The 18,643-nt window shown below is 45.1% G+C and overlaps 2 protein-coding genes across 2 annotated transcripts in view; both read left to right on the top strand.

The window, feature by feature from the left end:
• The window catches only part of LOC126559230 (translationally-controlled tumor protein homolog), a 183,694-nt gene extending 175,521 nt beyond the window's left edge, over positions 1-8,173 (top strand). The window contains exon 4 of the mRNA XM_050215359.1: positions 8,161-8,173. The gene's annotated coding sequence lies outside the window, so the exon portion shown is untranslated. The remainder of the gene's footprint in view (positions 1-8,160) is intronic.
• LOC126560053 (coiled-coil domain-containing protein lobo) overlaps positions 1-18,643 on the top strand; it is a 150,731-nt gene that overhangs the window by 60,993 nt on the left and 71,095 nt on the right. The window lies entirely within an intron of this gene.

Raw genomic sequence — 18,643 nt, forward strand, 5'->3', positions numbered from 1 at the left:
TCATTCTTCGGCTGAAACTTGGAAAAAGCGATCATATATGTATGAGAGCCCGCACGTGTGCGCTAAGAAACTTCACGAACATGATTAAAATAATGTACCAGTGAACTGTAGCATCCGTGTTTTATAACGTTGACTGTACGCAATAGTTTCCCCCGTCAAAGGCATCGGGATGTCGAAGAAAATAGCCTACATCTTGGCGTCTTGATACTGCTGCCACCACATAAAAGACGACACACCATCCCACCCAAAACGCACGACATCCGCAATGCACTCGATGTAAAATGGAAAACATACAATACATCTTCAATGCTGCTGACCGCAGCGCATCTAAGCCCAACGTTTGCCCAACGGTGGTGGTGATGCAGCGAACATTTGCACAGCAAAAGCGGATGTGCAGGGATGCAAAATGAAATGACCATTTCCGCCCATACACACACACACACACGGTAAGGACACGCGTAGTAGAATATGGAAGGGGAGCGTGGAATTTCTTCACCGTCAATGTCGTTGTGGTGGTTTTTCATTCCCCGACGTAAATCGTCCTCGATTGCTGGCCCGGTTTGTAAGTCTTTTCAGCTGCTAGCCCCTTTACCCGGACGACCGTTTTCTAGCTGCTGGGAAGGCTCGGAACTGCTTCACGGGACTGCTTTATCGTGGGATCGTGATGCCGTTTATTGTACGTATTGCAATCGAGGCAAGCAATCAAGCGGTGAAGCTCTTTGCTCGATTTGCTTCCTGCCCGGAGAAAGCTGTCTTGGGTGGAAGTAAGGTGGGAGAATCTGAAATGAAATTGAATGGCGTTTAGGGGGAAACAGGGCTTAAGTGAATAATATTGAGGTTAAAATTCAATACTGATTGAGGAACTGCTAGAATATCCAATTTTAAGATAAGTTTCTAAATAAGATAGTTCTTAAAAGAGCCACAAGTGCTTTAGAAACTGGAATGTGAATAAACAATAAAACTATAATGTTTGCGTAGTTGAAAAATTGAAATTTTGCACGGATTTAACCATTGGTTAGACTCCACCCAAATTGCCTCAAGACTCAAATTGCCACCCAGCGCTGGTTATGAATTTTTATAACCTTACTCAATGGTAAACAATCTCTCGAGGCATCGGTCGATTCTCAGAATCCCTAAGGAAATGAAAAGTTCCTCAAATTTTTCCCCTGGCAACTCTTTTTGAGTACGTTATCCACAAGCAAACTTCGACTGAAATTTTGCTGTTGCAAGATAAAGCTCAAACAATAACCAACCATTCAAAAAACGCGCACGCTGCTGTTGGGCTGCAAATCGAGTTCCCTAGCTTGATCAAAGATGGTCACATAGTACCTATGCAGGCCATACACACACACATACATGTGCAATTTTCCACCGTTCATATACGTCTCAAAGCCCCTAATGGTGACCGTTGATTATGTTGGGAAGAGCACTGGACCTCTACCACAAAAAGGAATGAGTGCGTTATGAGATGACCAGCAAAGAAGTCCAGAATCCTGGAAAAGCCTCCAGTGGTAGTAGTGGTGGACATTTAGGAAGGAAAAGTTTCGACGAAAAGTACCGAACACACACTCACACACAGGGTGTAGAGTTATGGAAATGGAGACACACCGCTGGGTGGTGTGGTTAGGGTGCAAGTTATCAAAATGGGTGGCTAAGATAGTGCAATATCTGCCCCGTCCCCAAATAGCACACTGTTTCTTCATTCTTCCGTAGCTTTTGAAGTGTTACTTGGGATGTGAGGCATGTGACCTCTCGGCAAAGTGGAAGTTAAGGGCGTGAAGAACTGCGTTGTTTCCGTAGTGCCAAATTGTATGAATAAAGTGGTAGACATATCTCTGCTCGGTTTACTGCTTTTGTCGGAGGTGATATAGCAGCCAAATAAATCTTTAATGCCCACTCCCACACTCTCAGTACTAATGTGTTCTTTAGATTAGGGAGCCCTTAATTGCTAGTGAATTATTTTTGTATATTTTTGGACAAAATTTTAGAAAATTCTATTTCTGAAAGTAATTAGTATGAGCCGAAATATGACAACACGTACAAACTATTAAAGGTTCGAGATGTTAAGAAACTGCTTACTAAACAACCTAAAGTACACAGACTGACACGCTCAACCATGCTGATCTTCCCAGTGCAAAGAGTCATATCATAATATGATTTCTCAATTTGTTACACGTAGGGAATAAAAGACAATCATTGAAACTTTTGTTTGGCCGTAACACCAGACCATTCGTCCGGAGTATTCGAATGTAATAAGAAATCTCCAGACGACCGAACTCGGCCAGAACGCGCCGAGTGGCTCTAACCTTTCCGTACGATGATTGGACTGTGCATGTCCGAAAGAATCGTTCCCGTTCTTCGATAGAGATAGAGATAAGACTAAAAAGAGGACAGGAAAGATCATGTAACTATGATCCCGACCCGGTACCGATGCACCGCAACGAATATGGACGGTACTGGTCCGAAATCCTGCATCCTTCATTTCTGTTAACAAGCACGGATGCAGAGCACTTCGCTCCCTCCGCTCAATTTCTCCACCCATCTAGTCTGAGCCACAATCCCCACCTTCTTAGGTGTTGCGTTGTGTGAGATGACTGCAAGAAAAGTTACCTACCTCGTGGCACACACAAACACACCGGGCTACATTCCCGAAATGCTGGCCCGGTGCATCGGACATCATCAGCATCAACATCATCTTTCGTACGCAAACCTCATCCGGAGATGAACGGATGGGAAGATTTTTACTCCATCTCGATACCCGAAGGATGAAGTCACCTTTCTTCGTAGACGGTGGTTAGGGTTGGGTGGGTTTTGCTTTCTTTTTACTATTATTCCACTAGAATGGCAGGCCCGACACCGACCGTCAGATAAATCCTTTATTCAAATCTCTGTCCATCGGTCATCGGTCCCACAAGGTGATTACGGACGTCCGGTACCGGGGAGGGTACGGGGGCACAAAGGTAATTGCATTGAGGCACTGGGTGCAGTACAGTCCAGCCCAGTACAAAGGTAAAACAATATATAATCTTACGGATAACGATCCACCTCCCTTTGGTGCTCCAGCACGATGCGTCGCCGCTCGGTTGAGTTTTCCTGAGGATTGAGACTTTTGCCGACTCCTTGAAGAAGTGGTGTGTGCGTATGTCGGCCATCCTTTCGATTGCGAAAAGAAAGGCTAAATAAAGGCTCTGGTATTTATCCCCAATGGTTCGGTGCGTACATCCCGATCACCGTACACCGATGCGTACACGCATCTTTTGGACGTCAGCCGAAGGACTCCCCGAACTAACCGGGGATGCACATAATCTTGACCGATTGTAGCCTCCTCCCTATTTTCCTACCGACGGACATGGATGGACACGCTCTCACTCTTTCTCGTTTGGGCCGTTGGAGTTTTCGTTGACTACCCGGGATGGAAAAAGTCTATCCCGGAGACTTCGGTTCCTTCTTCTTAATCTCCCAAGCCAAGGCAGAAAGATCGTTTTCGGCCTACGATCTGGGAGTTCTGGTGTGGTTTGGTCAGCAAATTGCGAGCAGTATAGGCGTAACGGGTGCCACCGTGTTGTCGATTGGCTTGTACGTGGCGGTGCCCGTTAGAGGAAGAAAAACTGGGATATACATACAGTCGGGATGGGACAGTGTTGCTTGGATGGGGGGGAGGCAAACCTCTCGACTGGTACTACATCTCATCTACGCCTCGGAAAGTACTCACCACAGACGATGTCCTCCTGCTGGAAGGATAGAAGTGAGGTGTGTAGCATTTTATGAGACGCTTTTGGATGGGCATGAGATTGAGAATCTCGTTGACCACACTCACACACACACACACATGCACAAACTCACACGTGCATGCAAAACGAGTCTTCAGCATCATGACCGTGTGCACTGGTTCACCGGTCCAAGGTTTCGGGACGACAAAAAGGCCATTCGTTAGGCTGGTAATATCGTCGTCTTGGTAGTGCCGTTGTCGCTTCGCATCCCGGGCGGAAGACGAACGCCTGCAGCTGACCAAGCCGGCAGGAGGCAATTGCATTCATTAGAATATCCTTTCCCGGTGTGCATGGCCGTGGCTTCGGGTTTGGGGAGTACGCTGGACTTTCTTATTATTATTCCACTTCCATTATGGCCGACACCGCAGTCTTCCAGCATGGATGAGAGGGGGAGGGCACCAGTGTTTTAGTAGGAAAACCGGATCACCGCCCTCTTTGAGAGCATTATAGTCACAGAAACACACACACACACACACGGATATCCACAAACTTCCTTCGATTCCAGCAGTGGGTAATATTCTGGTTTTAGCATAGCCTAGAAATTGCAATGCTGCTCGTCGCAAGCATGAAAGGATGTATCCCAAAATCTGCACACGCTCACGGTTTCTTCGCCGTTAGGGCCGTTGCAGTTTTTGGGGTACAACGCATGAGTCACCGCGCGCACAAGGATTCTTGCCTGATTGGGTTATAATTTATTTAGCCGGTCCACCGGAGATTAAAAAGTCCGAGCGTGACTTCTCGTACCGTACTGAACTAGACAGCCGAGTCACTGTTGGCACCATTTTAGTGCATATGGATAGGTATGGGTAGGGTTGTGTTTGATTATTAGCGAGGCATTAAGGAGTACATTAAGAGTAATTTGTTGTCTGGAGTAATGCCATGTGATGCATACATATGAAGATATTGAAAGCTGAGATGGAGATGTTCTTTTATTTATAAATTTTCCGAGGTATCAAACGAACCTACCAATAACTTCAATCAAAGTAAATCAAATTAAACGGATGTTCGAAGCTTCTGTTTCCAACGGATACTCTGTAGCATCGAAATTTGCAACATTTCCTACTGCATTCTGAGACATTCTTCGCAAAACAATTCTTCTTACCATGTAACATTAGTATCTTTATTAAGACTTGATGGAGCAATTACGTCTCGCATGCATTCTGCACAATTTCTCATCACACTCACACCAACGTTGACTCGCCGTCTGGCGAATCGATAGCTTTACTACGCTAATAACCGTCAATCATATCATTATATCCGAAACCCGGCACAACATTAATAATCCTTCGCCGAACAGCTCGCACACCCATGCGGAGAACGGAAAGAGAGCAGTCCGCGATGCAATAAACAACCAATTGCAGATCATTTCCCTTGATAACCGTATTTTTCGCATTATGAAATTACGCATGATTGTTGAATAATCGACTCGACTTGCACGGTACTAGCCGTCAGGGCTGAGGGTCCTTCCTTTCCAGTGTTCACTCACACCACACACGAGCACGAGCTGTTGGACACGGCAGAGCCATCCATCCTATCGTATTTGGTTTGATTAGATTAGGAAATCGGGAGAGTTGGGCGCTAGCGTGGGGATCAGCAGCGTTCCGAAGCGACATACCAAACGTTCTGGGCCAACACTCAAAATGCAACGGACACAATGCAATCTGTGCAACGGTTGCGAACATCGGACACGTTGATTGACATCGGCGATCTTACCGGGGCGGCGGAAATCGATAGTGCGATATCATGCACGAGACAAAATGAACCATGTTTCGTGAGGGAAGATGTTGTGATGGGGAGCTGAGGGAGAAGGTAGAGGCTTGTGTTTGCGTGTGGTTTCCGGCGATGTCAATTATCTGCTCGTTTTGAGGGGAAATCATTCGCTGGACTTATTTCGAGGGTCCGCGATAAGCCTTTACGCGCGACATCAATCACGGAGAGAGGGAGAGAGAGAGAGAGAGAGAGAGAGAGAGAGAGAGCATATGACAGCAAGCAGTGGTTGGTATGATGAAGTCCTGTGCCGAGTCCTGTGGGAATGTTTGCTTTGGCGCAACCACTGCTAAACAGCAACATGTTTGAACTTTGGGACTTTTGGATAGAACCATATCATACAATGTGCCGCTTACGAAAAGCTTGAAGAAATAGTATGTATCGGAAGGATTTGACGACTAGACATCCATGTTGAAACACTGAGTTGATGTAAAATAGTAAAAGACAAGGATTTGATGGCATGGGATTGCTTAGGAAAAAATCTTATTAGGTACCGAGGAATTGCAAAGAACCACAGAATTTAGAGTCTAGAGGCAATAGTAAAACCCAGTTCCCTTCTTCTTCTTGGCGTAACAATTTGATAGGTTATGTCAGCCATCTTCCGACATACGATACTTATTGAGACCACGTAGTTCTAAAGGCGATCCTCAACTCAAACAAGTGGGAAACGATACGGATGCAATTTGAACCCCAGCCTTGTGAATACCAACGCCGCTGTCGCCTTTGCCACCAGACCATCTCCAATGAACTGTTCCTGTATTGTTAACTGTATTGTTAAAGAATATTAAAAATACATATACAATTTTCTCTATGTACTAGAGCTCTACTCTGTTGAAAATCTGAATCATCTGATACAAGATATATGATGAGTTCATGGATCATCAATTTTTAATAAATGTAGTATGTTGACAATTACATTCTGATGTGTTAACACATTTAATAAAATATGCCACATGCTAACCATCATAATCGTCCATCTTAATAAGGATTCGTTGGTAAGATTTTACGATTCAATTGAATTACTGATCTCTCGTCATCATGACGTAAACCTCAGTCACTGATGTGTTAACGTTGAAGATCAACACAAATTGACCGGGAAAAACAAGGCCAGCTACATAGCACGAATTAATCGAATCCTGTTGAAAGCTGCTGATGCTGATGTCACTAAAATCTTCATGCCTTTCGTCAGCTTTTCCTCGCCTGCTAGTATGCTCCGGCAGTCGTGAGAGGGAGATGCTTACGATATAATTAGTACAAACGCAAACTTTGCCTTGGCCTTCGATAGTCATTCCGTTACGATCGATACCGACACGTCTTACTTTAATGCGATGTGTATCACATTCGCAGTACATGCATAAATTCACACAATAACTGCATCGAATTGTGATATAGGTCAGACACAGTGAGACTAGTGTGGCTGCCCATGTTTGTTTACGACTGCAGTGATTATTAGCCAAATCTTCCTCCCAGTGTTCAATCTCGGCCCTAATCGGTAGATCTCCTTTCGATGGCTTTTCACTTTCTACCAATAATATCCCACCAGCTCGAGATTGTTGTGAGCGTTTGCATGATACACAAGGCTCGAGACTGTCTCGGACGCATCGATGGGCTAGAGATGGTGGTTGGCGGCGGAACGATTATTTAGCCAACAATTACCGGCCCTATACCGACCGATTACTGGGATTGTTTATAAGACCTCTCAGTGACTAATGTTTATGCTACATGCTTCTGTTTACATCCCAGCCCAGCCAAACCCACCCACCAACCCACCAACCCGGCAAAACGGGAACCCTGTACGAGTTGGTGGTTGAATCGCTTCGTCCTTTGCTCCCGTTTGCTGTACAGCCGTACCGATGCTCCATGTTATTGACATTCGGTTTCGGTGTAATGTAATTATCGGTCATAATAAATTTATGGTCTGGATCGAGTGTCTGTGTGTCGCTCCCTGCTCCTTGCTCTCAGCGTTCCGAAAGTTTGTCCAAGGTTTGCCAGCCAGCCGACAGTCGAGACTGATGCGATGCGTTTTGAGCTCACACGTGTTTATGTGGGTCAGGATGATAGTAAGGACATGCTAAACCGTTGGTGATGTTTGCCGCTTTACCAATCTTCACCAGCTCTCGGCACAGTAAGACAGTGTTCGGCGAGTGTTTGGGAGTGATTAATATCAAGAATTTACGATTAGTTTAATTGCCTTCCGATCAACGATTTGCTGGGAGACGGTGAGCGACGGGATCACCCGTGGAGAATTTCGTCGGGAAGTTGATGGGTAAGCGAACGCGTGAAAGTGAAAGTTGCTCGACTCGTTTTGTCAAAGAAAGTCTGGGTTAAAGTTCGTCCACGGCTCAGTTTCTTCTTGTGCTGCCTTACCTTCGTCATCATCATTATCATTATGATTAAGCTCACCCTCCCGGGACGCGTTCATTGGGTTCACGCGTTTCGGGAAGTTAATAATCATAAATATTTAGACTCCACGTCAGAGTACTCGATTATCCGCTCGTATTCCGCGCGCCTCTAAGCTCAGGTTCCGCGGCAGAAAGCGATACCGTAAATTATCTCATCATGTCAAAACAATGTTTCTTCCAAGCGCTTGTTTTATCGTTCTTGTCTGCCCGTAGCTCTGCAGCCCCTAGGCTGCATCGTCTTCTGCGGAGATCACGCCGAATCACGTCCATTTGGATCGCGCGGAATTCGCTACCTGAGGCTTATCCAACCAATCAATCTTGCCGCGAAGTGCGTGTATCTGTACCGGAGGGGTGTGCACAATCCTACACCCAGCCACACACGCAACACAAAAAAGGGGTCACACGCAATAAGCGGGGACTTTTTAACCGTCTAATCCGGCGGCGAAAGGATCTTAATTTGTTTTTGTTCATAAAATAAATGTTTATTTTTGTTTTGAATTTTAATGCGCCTCGACGGAGAAGGACTCGGATGTGGAAGTCTAACCGTGCGTGTTCCCATTTTCCCATGTCACAATCGCTGGACCGGAACAGCGCTTTTCGTCAGTAGCACCTTTTTTTTTCGGTGGTAAGAAGGAAAAAGGCTGGCAACGTGTGTCTGCTGCATCTGTAACTATGGTGCCTCATCCTAGACAAAGTGTGTGGCGATTTTTGTCCACTTTCCTCATTCCAAACTCCACTTTCAGGTAGGTTGGACTAATCAGTTTGCGTCAGATTTTGGGTGCGAGCTTCCCTCTTAAAATCACAAACACGCACGACGAAGGACTAACACGACTGAGAACGGCACGGTCCCTAGGCATGCATGTCCAAGTCTTCGGTGCACGGTTTCTTGGTGCATCCCGTCGACAACCGGAAGATCCTTGCACCGCGAGCCATCCCGCCAATGTGCTTAGCCTCGCTTCGCTACCTTTTTTCCCGCCGATCCGTTTCATTAGGAGCGCTATTGTTGCACACAGCGCAAAGGACACGAACCCTTCATAGGGGAAGATGTACGCGCCGCGGCCGCCTTTTCTTTCCTTTCGTCCATCCGTCAAAAGGTTCGTGGTCTCGCGCGCGCACACGTCCCATTGCCTGGCGGCGTAACTAATGGGCTGACAGGAAAACATTGATCATAAATTGTCGTATCCGTGACTCCGGGTGCTGTTTTGCGTAAAGGTTAGGGTTCTGTGATTCGTTTTTTTTTACTTTGTTCTTTCGCTCTCTTCATTTCTCCGGTCGATTGCATCTTCTTCGCGCCTCGACGCGCGAACTGATAGCGAGCAGCGCGGCACACCTTGTGAGCGAATCGTTTCCCCGGTGTGGACGATACGAAAAGGATTCGATTTAAATTTTTCCACCGTGTTTGCTCACCGAGGGAACCATCTGGAGGTGGTGAGATTTTGCCGTGACGTCCACCAGGATCCCTATTCGGTGAAAGGTGGGCTTATCGAACAACGGCATTTCTGTCCGAAGGCAAACGCCGCGGTAATGTGGGTAATTTCTAGGAATCAGTGTTCGGTACACCATTTGCTTCTCCTTGAAAAGCATATTTAGCAGGATTAATTTTGTTGTTCCATGATTTTACGATTATTGCCCCTCGGGAGATGCAGGTAAGCGGTAGCATGCTATCGCAACTGCATTTGCAACGTACTGCCATCGGGAGAGGGATAGAGGATGGTCGTAAATGTTGCCTTACATATCTATTTCGTGAGCTGTCCTTACAAAAAGGACACTGTTCAGCCGGTCGCGAGGTTCGTCAAAGTTGAGGTTCATGCTACAAGGATACAAGCATTCGATGGTCGGATAGACCATCAAATGATAGATAAATCTTGTCACTACACGCTGCCAAGACTGACTTGATGGGCTTTATGAGGAGTCCGCTTGTACAAGGATTTATGAAATGGTGAGATAAATGGGCAAATGTTTTCTACTGCTTTGGTGGGTTGAGAATAGAAAAGAAATACGTTACACCAGTGTACATGAATATATTAAAGGTGTCTGTTACGGTAAGCAATAGTAATGAAACGCAACCTTAAACATGATGGGAGACATATTTCATAGTTGTGACACATTTTATGTTTTTACAGCACGAAGGACAATTATGAGATAAAAGGGTAGAGGTGAATCGTGAACGTATGTTGTGTTCAATAAAAGATTAAACTTGTTATTAGCAAAATTTTGGAAAAAATCCGTTGGAACGAGAATTCTAATTATAGAGAATATTATAATTCCAAGAAGACTTCTTTTTTCTCAGACTTTGTAGCACAAGGAGCCTCGCTTACAATGAGACTCTGTAGTAGAAGAAACCTTGTCGATGAATTGAACTTAAAATCGAAGTCTAGTCCTCTAAGCTTTCGTAGAACCTCCTAATTTAAATGAAGTTGACGCCTAAAATACCCCATATCCGAAAAGGTATCCGCCTGCAATGTCTCGCTCCAAAGTTCTACAATTCAAGAGCTTTTGCAACCAAACGACTTAGTCGTTAAAGAGGCCTCTTCGTTCTAAGAACCTTATCTATCAATGTACAGTATAGCGAAGCTACTCAAACTATATTTTTATAACATACAGTGATTTGTTGATCGATCAAAGAGGAAGTTTATAGAGTTTGGAACAAATGAATTTGTTATCAATTTACTAAGCAATGCTACTCCTCGTGAAATCATATCAAAGTTTCGTACAATGTTGCGAATTCGAATTAAATAAAGTTAACAACTTTTTTACACAAAAACCTATAAAATGACTAAATTTCCGATAGTTGTGTTTAAAAAAAGTGACGCATAGTCTGCATTTTCCCACAAAGATTTCTCTCCTGATGAGATGCAGATATCTTATACCTTCAATTCCTTCCGTAATTCTACACCACCTATAAATATAGCACCGTAGAAGGCTTAATCCCACATCAAAAACCATATTCCCATCCGTACCTTAAAAAACAAAACATTATTTTTTCTAAGTGCATGTAGCTTAATTGGTACATGGTTCAGTGGGCTCACTCGATTGCGGCATCCGGGGCAGAAAACCCGTCCAGGGCTTCTCACTTTGATTGTAGTTTATTAATTTACATGCCAGCACATAACCGATCGTCCGATGCATGTGCAATGCTTTTTCTTACATGTGGGAGGAACTTTTTCCCAACCAGTTCCTCCGAAGGAACCGAAAGGTGCCGGTTAGAAGAAGCTAGAAAAAAAAAGCTGCTCGGTACCGATCCGCTGGGGAGCAGTAGATTTCATTCCATGCTCGATACGCAGTAAGGAAATGGGCTCATTCACTTCGTATACATATCAAAGTGCGTGCATCCCTTGCCTCCTATACCTTTCAGGGAAGGGGGAGCCCAGGATAGGCAGTTTTGTAATTTTACAGAGTCTTACCAAACATTGATTATCGTCTCGAAAATGCGTCGCCTTTTGTCAGTCAGCCGGCTCGAGCCAGGATTGGCTAGAGAAAATGAAACATTCTTGAACATCGAAAGCCTCGATTGCCGTAGCGATGTGCGGGGTGCATTTATGTGCATCCTGATGAGAAAAACGGAAAATCCTCGATCCCTATAAATGCTTCTTTTTTCAAGTGAAAAATAAAAGAAAATGGCACCGGTCCTTCTAATGCAAGTAAACCCCTATTCGCACGCACATCGCACGACCAGTGAAGCTTTGCGGAGCGGCGGAGGAGAAAAAGGAGTCTTGGAAGTGCAAAGAGGCACATGAAAGATTGTTAAATAATGGGAAACACAAGTGTACTGCAAGATGCACTCCCCGGAAGCTTAGCTCTTATGGATGGGCTTTCCCACTCCAACGAGTGGGGAACCGTTCCAGGGAAGAAATTCGAGATGCAGCTACTGCATCGAAAGAAGTGCGTTTATTATGTGCACATGCGGTGGAGATATGCAATACATTGCACTTTCTTCCGCAAACCGGGCAGGAGACGGGTGTTTCAAAAACAAAGAAAAACTTTACTAGAACCGGTCCGGTCTTGGTCCTGGACGATACTTTCCTTTTGGTTTTTGGCTCAAAGGAAGAGAAAGGTTGTTGAAGCGTTTTGAAAGAGGGGTGAGAAGGGGGCTCCAAGGGGTGGTGGTAGGGAGGTGAATGGGTGATGGTGGTGCAACCGAAGGCGCATTATTTGCATAGCAGAGTAGAAGCAGGAACCTTTGTAGGCGTAAACTGGAATGGCCGAAAGAAAAGATGCGTACATCGGTCCCGGAAAGACGTACGTCCGTGCTTTACTGGAACGTGCAGGTTTTGTCTCGGGATAACCGAGGTTCAGGGAGAAAAGGATACTGGCCAGGGCGAATGGATACACGCATCTGTCTATGCATCGGTCACGGATGGGTGGTGGTGATGCAGTCCAATGCACCGGTATAAGACGAAACAAGTGCAAACATCGTCGTGGATGTGAGCCAAGCGTAAGGTCATTCATTTGATGACCGGTGCCCGGTCATCTGCCACAGATGCTGTAGAGCGGGTGCCGTAGAACGGGTGTAGAGCGAGAGGGTGGTTTGGTTTTCTAATGCATTTTCTGGACTTTCTGGTCATCTTGACGGAGCACTCAGGCTCTCTTTCACCATGGGCGGTGGGTGGGTTTTGTGTGCTATTCGAGTGTGTTCGCTTCTATCCGTGGAACCTTTTTCCTCAGAATTAGAACACCGGCTGGAGACTGTGAGCTACTAAAGATACTTGCGTGCGTGCTAGGATGGGAACGAGTATTGCAGAAGCGTGGCAGAGTTTGTTTGTGGGAACAGCATCTGCAGTTTCGGTGTCCCGAACCACAAAGATGACCGAGAGCACCCGTTCTGATCCCAAGCTGTGCGTAGATGTCTACGCACAATTGTCGGCTTTCTTTTTGGAGTGAAGGCTTTTTGGGGGTGAGGGGTTGAGAAACAATAGCTTCAGACCAGTGCAGTGAGCTCGGGTGGGGTTTGGGCAAACTGTAGAAGGAGGATCTTGGTGTGTGGTACAAGATGTCTCCCACCGTGCGTATCTAGAGCTACGATAGCACGTACATACGTACCACGATAACGAAGGCAAGATATTCGTTTCGGGGGAGGTTGTATTTGTGCCGGTTGTCCACAGAAGGATTGACTCTTTCGCAGATGGGCGGGCTGGATTGACGTAATGGATGATCGGAAGCGAAACGAAACAGGGAATGTCCAGTCGCTGGGAAAAGTCCGTCAGGAACAAGAACCCGGCCTGGAACAACCCGATGACCTCGCACAGAGAGATGGACAGCGACTCGAGAGCCCTTTCGAGAAGATGCTGAGGTCCGCCCACGTTGGTTCGTTGTATTTCTTACCACACATGCTCTATGCGTGTGTGTGTGTGTGTTGTGGGGAAAAGAGACGTTCACCGGGAAAATGGAGAGGAATTTGAGTCATATCTTGGTGTGGCCACCGGTGCACTTGTAGTGCACCGTTCATGCATGCATGCATGCATTTATCGGGGTGCATCTTTTACGTCCCCGGGTAGTGTCTTCCGTCTTTGCGATGGATGGCTGGTGATCGGGCCACAACACTCTCTTTTCTGCACGTTGATGCACCACGTCTATGTGCATGCACGTGAGATGCTCAAAAAAGGCGCTTTTCTTGTGTGTCCAGTCTGCTACGCACCCAGCTGAGGATGAAACTGTTTCTATATTATTATTTTCCACTCAAAGGAGTTGGGAAGGGGATCTATGGTGGAATGTATGTGTTTCCTGGTCAAGAAAAAAGGACCACTAGGCATGAGAACACTTGGCAGACGAGTATGCATCTAGTGTGTGTGTGTGTGTGGGTGTGCATGTAGTCATCTACTTAGCTGTCCATTTGGAAGCTAGCTGGCTTAGAAGAAGGCATAGTTTCTTCGACGACTAGAAGCCGACTCTGAAGCATCGGTACGTGTATGTGTCCCCTGATCACTTGCGTCAGACACACGATCCACACACGCTTCAAATGCAGGCTGGGTCCCTAGTTTTTGGGGGCGAGGTTGGAGTAAAATACAAAGCACAAGATTGCATTTTGTCTTGCGCCACCGGCGCCATGTTCTGCCCAAACTCTCCGCAAACTAGAAGAAACAAATGCACCCTTCCGCCATTGCTGCGCTGTTGCTGCAAGGACGCATCTCGAACGCATCTCTCTTGCACGAAATTTAGGTTGTCCTTTCGTTCGCAAAAGAAACACGTCCGGTCGACGATTCCCGGGCACTGCCATGGTACCTCTGTACGGAAGAGAAGGCCTCGAAAGGTAGGAGCGAGACGGTGCGGGAATAAGAGAGAGGGGGTACAAACTCCGGGTTTGCATAAGAAAAACACAAGACAGCACAAAGAAGGTGCTGTATCGTCGGAAACACGAATCGCCGGCTTTGGACGGTGGCAGCTGTACCAGCAAATGAATCCTACGGAACCGCATCGTCCCAGGGTCCCCGGGGTCAGCTACATTCCATCCCGCCCGAAACCCTTTCACTCGACCCTTTTCCCCTGGGCAGTAGCAGTGGTCAACAGGGTTCCAGAGGGGACCGGTCATTTGCCTGTTTGATCATACTTGACTGAGCACACACTGGACACGATTGGTACCTCGCTTCCTTTTCACCATTAACCCGGATCACTCAAGAGATTGCTTTTCGTTGGTGCATGCGTGCGTGTGTGTGTGTGTGTGCTCTGTGGATGCAATTGCCAAATGCAGTTATTTAATATTATGGAAATTATATACCTACATGTGCACAACGCGCCAAGCACCCGATGTGCGCGCGCTTTCTTCACAACGAGCTGCTTCGAAAAACAAATCCCGTTTGCCATACTTGGGACTATCCGTTTTCTGTAGTGGGCTTAGAGGATTGTTGCAAGGAAAGGATGTTTCTAGCAGAATTGGTGTGGTGTGAGTTATTTGCTTTTTAGCAAAATTAATCTTTTCTTACAGTGGCGCGGTCATGCAGTGATTGCCTCGATTCGGTCGCTTAATTGTGTATTTTTAGCTGTTTTGATTACAATCATTAACAAAAAAGGAATGTTTTAAAGCCTCCGCATAACAAATGTAGAAGGACCAACCAGAGCCATCGTTTATTGGCCTTTTTTTGACAATGCAAAATGTTTTCTGAACCAATGCTTTTTTGATAGATTATTCTCGAAAAAAGTATCAATCAAATCGAAGCGAATAGATCAGATATATATCAGATCAGAATATTAGTGAGAGCGCAGTCATCTGCTCATTTGAATGATTATCAAAGGAACGAGCAATCTTTTAGGGACTATTGCTGTTACGTTGAAGATATTTTTCAATATTTTAACTGATATTCTGGAACGCTCTGGACGGAAGCTCTCTTAGGAAACTTTATGTTTTACAACTATAACATTACCTACCAATTAACCCTTAGTTTCATCATGAATTCTTATATTAGATTCTTAAGTCTTCCTCTAACGATGAAAATTTATAATTGGTTCTGATGCAAACATTTTAGAGGACGAACAACTTTTCAATCGCTTCGACTGTTTGGTCGTAGCTGCTAGAAATCAACTGATATGTTTCTTAATACCTGTTCGGAAATTGTAGGATGGAAACGACAATAGCTCTATGAAGAGCAATAGTTTCATTTCTTACACATCCATAGCTCAAACATCAGGTCCCAGGTACTGGCTGTAAGTTGGTAACATGTTGTTGATGTAAATGGCGCTCTACGCCAACTGTTGTTTCAATTCTGTGTCGATAGTTAAACTTGAAGGACATTGAATAAAATAAGCTTAAGCTTTAAGTAGTGAAATTGTTCAATTGATAAAGGGATTTGAATAGATATATGTGCGTTGAAAGGTTCGTCCGGGAGCAGGTGCCTTCGGAGAGCAGGTCTACAAACGGAAATACTGAATATTGATTCTCGTCCGATCCATCGAGCCGTACGCAGGATTGACTATCGCAGTGTAAAACGAAGTCAAGGAAAGCCAGTAAGGACAGGCATCAAGGTACTGGTGTCAAGAAAGCAGAAGAAGATAATCTAGCAAAAAAAAATGATCAAGTTGAGTATTGAATATTGTTCGAGGACAACTGTTGCCTCGGTTAGTTAGTATAATGACTTTAAATACTCATAGTACAAAAAGACTATTACAATGAATATTTTATAGACTGTATTGGTATGTTCCGACTACAAAAAATATCTTTAAAGCTTCAATTTTGACCTGGTTTGCCATAGTTTTCCCCAAATTTTCTAAATTATCCCATGTTCGGGTTCGTCGCTGACTCGCTCATGGAATTCCCGCGCCAAATCATCCAACGCACGAACGTACAGCGCGACCGGCACGCACACAAACACACTCACACAGAGAGTGCATTATCATTATTCGCGTGAAATGCAATGCGCTTTTGCGCTTCCAAATGCAAGCGCCCGTCAGCGCGCGCCTTTTCTCATCTGTGGGCGTATGAAAAGGAGCACCGATTGTGGATTGTGACGTAGGTACGAAACAAAAAAGAAGCTGCCCGTTTGCGTGCATTTCGAATCGGTTCACGAACCAAAATCCGGAGACCGGAAGCGCAAGCACGATGCATTCAAGATGGTTATGCGTTTCGGTATGGTGCATTCGGGTTTTTTTCTTCCCTTCAGACGCTTTCTATACTGCATCACGGGGACACAAACACACACGTACCCGAATTGTTTGTGAGAGTGATTTTTTCTTTCCGTACCTCACTCGTCACACAGACAAAAAATGTCACAATTTGGTGCGTTTTTCGTTCATTTTTCTCAACTCTGTTTTTCATTGGCTGCAAAACGCGACTAATGCACCAAAAGCCCCCGAGGGTCGATGATGCAGCAAGAAAAAAAAATACTGAAAATAAAACAGACAAAGACCGGCACGACATCATTCGGCGAATAATGCAACGATATAGAGTGCGCGTATCGAGAATCGAGCACAGCAAAAAATACCAAACCGTCCCGAATGGTTGTAGAAACGGTGGCGAGAAAATAGTTTTTTGAAATCGCGCCAAAACGGGAGGAGAGCAGAAAAAAAGCCATAGAAGGATCAAAAACGCGCTTTTGATGCGTATCGTACGGGCTGCAGCTGCGCTTCGGTAAAGGCTCGTGGGCCGCACAATTTAGCCACGTACGAGACAAGGCCAGCTGTGTAAAGCGCGAAACTACACCGCTGCCGGTCGTCCTTTTTTTTGCGTTGGCTCGTCGAATCAACACAAGGCGTACAAATTGCTGGCGAAGAGATTTAATTTTCACGATTCGTTTCGAAAAAGGGTGTGTTACAGGAAAGGGATTTTGAACACACAAAAAAAAAGGACATAGAATTGTGGGGGAGTGTGTGTGTGTAATAATGCACTTTTGGTGCATTTTTGGATGTATATGTGTGCGCGTATGCAGAGTTGGAAAAGGATTGCACACGGTTTGGTTATCACTATTGAAGGAAGCGAAACCAAACTCTTGAACGGTTTCGGAATTCCGTGTACCCGTGGGAGATCAGTAAAAGAGAGACAAATAATTTCCACGTTGCTGGAATCTTCATTACCTGACTGTTCAAGGTGAAGAAGGTAACCGAATGGATAGGAAAACATGCAGTAAATTATGCATCGTTAACTCAGAGGACACGGGACTCATAAACCAGGACACCAACTATCGGCAACGAAGCGAACATAAATGCCTCCGAGAGGTGTCTTCGTTTTTATTTCTACACCCCTCTGTTCGCTTTTCTAATTGCACCGTGGTGGCACATGCACCGTGTATTGGGTGATTTATGGCACAAAAAGAAAGCAATGCGAAGGAATATAGCTTCTTTCATCACTGACACACCGCTCTGGATGTGGATTGTTTTACGATGCTGTATTGGGTTTTTTGTTCGTTGGCTTCTTCGTTGGGTTCAATCTCTTATCGGAAAGAACGAAGTCAACAGTTGGAGAAAGGACGAACGACGTTACAACTTGCAAAGATGCGAGTCTTTAGATGTTTAAAAGGAATGTTTAATGAAATGAATGGGGGGAAAATACAGCTGCTTTAGCTGCGTGCTGAATGGAAATGTTCTTACGAGCGACAAGAAGAACATATTGAGTCAATAGAACGTTTGATCTGCTTAACACTTTACCCCCCATGAGTCCACCAAGAAATATATAATTGATAAAGGATTTACTTAATTTCCAGCGCGATTTGCAGTCTTTTACATCTTACCAGTATCCCGCTTAAAAGTATCAAAAGTAATAACAGTTCTGTCATTCCTAGAGTCTTTGTAGTTTATTATTTGCCATGAAACACATTTAGAATTAACGATCTTTGCTTAACAGTTTGAATTTGTTTATTTATTTGAAAGCGACGGACTGGTGGCCCTCCGTCCTGGTCCTCTAGGTATTGATGGTGAAAAGAAAATTATTTGGAATTATTTTTCAAACATTTAGCATACATTTGTAGTTTTACATACCACAAGACGTTTACTCGCATCAAGATTTCTTTGCTGCTGACATTCCCGAATCACAAACCATATTGAGTTGTTCCAAACGAGGTCCAGGGTTTCATGGCTGAGAGTATTGCTTGACACTGGATTGACTCAGGGCAAGCAGGAGCGCTCAACAATCGCTGGTCCCGTTCAGGAGTTCAACGAGGAGGCAGTAGACATCTGGTCCTATACTCCACGATACAATTCCATTTTGTATGGACTCGAGCCGCACCAAAGATCGGGTCGAGAAAGGCCACCATACTGTGCTCGCATACAGTATTTCTAAATTCA

The sequence above is a fragment of the Anopheles maculipalpis genome, chromosome 2RL, assembly GCF_943734695.1.
Source record: "Anopheles maculipalpis chromosome 2RL, idAnoMacuDA_375_x, whole genome shotgun sequence".
Lineage (NCBI taxonomy): Eukaryota > Metazoa > Arthropoda > Insecta > Diptera > Culicidae > Anopheles > Anopheles maculipalpis.